This window comes from Arachis ipaensis, chromosome B01, assembly GCF_000816755.2.
Source record: "Arachis ipaensis cultivar K30076 chromosome B01, Araip1.1, whole genome shotgun sequence".
NCBI lineage: Eukaryota > Viridiplantae > Streptophyta > Magnoliopsida > Fabales > Fabaceae > Arachis > Arachis ipaensis.
In genome coordinates this window covers 8,955,301-8,957,417 of record NC_029785.2, presented here as the reverse complement: position 1 = coordinate 8,957,417, position 2,117 = coordinate 8,955,301, and the positions used below count along the sequence as shown (strand labels likewise).

Genomic DNA, 2,117 nt, shown 5'->3' with positions numbered 1-2,117 from the left:
TCGGTAATTCACAAACCCTGAAGTCCCTCATCCTCTCGAGCCTCCCCCTGGCCCCTGTCCTCTCAGACACGCTGAACGGCGGCTGAACGGCACGGTCTCAGTCCTTCACCGCTACATCCCACTCCCTCAGTCCCTTACCGCCACCTCTCAGTCTCTCACGCAGTCAGGCTACCCGTCATCGTCACGTCACGCACACGGCAACAGCCAACAGGAAGTCTCTCGTTGCATCACCGCCACCTCTCACTCTCTCGTCGCGTCTTCTCGTTGTCGTGAGTTTGTCAGTCGACGCCTTCGCAGTTCGTCGCCTCTTCACCGGTCGTCGCGTCTTCGCCGGCAATCGCCTCTTCGCCGGCCGTTTCCTCTTCTCTTCGGGTAAGTCAGAGAACTCTAATTTTCATTATTTATTTGATTTTGAAGCATTTGTCTGATTTTGATTATAAAATTGTTCTTGTTTATTTTGATTTTGAAGCATTTGTGTGTTATGATTATGCTAATTCTGGTTATGAATTTTTTATGTTGATTTTGAAGAATTTGTGTTTATGATTATGCTGATTCTGGTTATGAAATTTTCCTTGTTTATTTTAATTTTGAACCATTTGTGTTTATGATTATGCTGATTGATTAAGCTGATTCTAATTATGAAATTTTTATTTTCATTTTGAAGCATTTCTGTTTTTGATTATGAAGCATTTGTGTTTATGATTCTGCTGATTGATTATGCTGATTCTGATTATGAAATTTTTATTTTCATTTTGAATCATTTGTGATTATGATTATGCTAATTCTGATTATGAAATTTTACTTGCTTATTTTGATTTTGAAGCTTTTGTGTTTATGATTATGCTGAATCTGATTATGAGATTTTTCTTGTTTATGATTTTTATTTTTACATTATTAACTTATTGTTGAGTTATTATACTATTTTAACTTTAAATTGTTTTCTTTTCAATGTAGGATTCAAGTAAATCGAATTCTACCGTGGTACTATTATTACGCACATGATGAAAGGAGAATTTAGAATTATATTAATGTGATGAACTTTGTTTGGCTGTTTATGGATATATTTGATTGTTTTATGGAATATTTGGTTGTTTATAGATATGTTTAAATGTTGATGATTGTTGGTTATTGTTATTTAAATCTTTAAATACCATGGAAATTTGGTTAGTAAGGACAATCGAGGATTATCTTTGTTTATTTTTTTATTTTTTTCAATTTTTATTATTTTTTATAAAAATCCGTGGATATCCGCGAAGACCCAGGTCCCCGGCGGATACGGGGTCCTCGCGGGGGGCATGTCCCCGCCCCATAGAGACCCGTTGTCATCCCCCGCCCCATGGAGACCCGTTGTCATCCCTAACAATCATACTCAAATAACTTTAAAATCCAAAGAGACATGAATTGCTGGACATGTTTGATAATAAAATTCAAATTTATATCAATGTTCATAATAATCCAACATTTTTTATTTCATTATGAAACTATTACAAAAGTCATTTATATAACCTTTGAATTGGTTGAAGAATAAAAAGTAATATGTAAACAACTATCCACAGCTTAATAACTACAAATTACAATAATAGTGTGATTTACAAACTTAGTAAAAAAGACACCCTTGAGATGTGACACCTTGAGGAGTTGAACATGAAGCTAAAGGGTGAATTCCATATGACAGATACATCATAGAATACATGGTTACTGGGGCAAGTCATGGACTACTTGCTGGAAGCAATTCTCTATTTGAGTATAATTCTTATAATTTATTGTTTCAAGATTTGTCACTCACATAAATAATATTATAATTTTTTGTCTCTTAAATTCACCAATAACACACTCACAAAGTAAAAGAGAATTTCTAATAACTCAGAAAATTTTTATTCATTAGAAAAGATAATATACAAGAATAAATGCACTATCTATTTATAGCTATAATTGGCGGTTCAAAATAAACAACTTGCAACAAAGTTTTATGGTTAAACTTGGATATAATGACGGTAACTATTAAAGGTTGATGAATAAATTTATCATATTTTTGCCCAAAAATACAAAAAATTATGGTACAATATTATTGTATAATTAATAATAATTATTATTATTTTATTTTATTTTATTTTTTT

The 2,117-nt window shown here is 32.8% G+C and overlaps 1 long non-coding RNA gene across 1 annotated transcript; it reads left to right on the top strand.

Annotated features, from left to right (window-relative positions):
* On the top strand, positions 1–1,177 carry LOC107620916. Its single transcript, XR_001615832.2, has 2 exons — positions 1–372; positions 955–1,177. It is a non-coding gene; the product is annotated as an uncharacterized LOC107620916 (long non-coding RNA).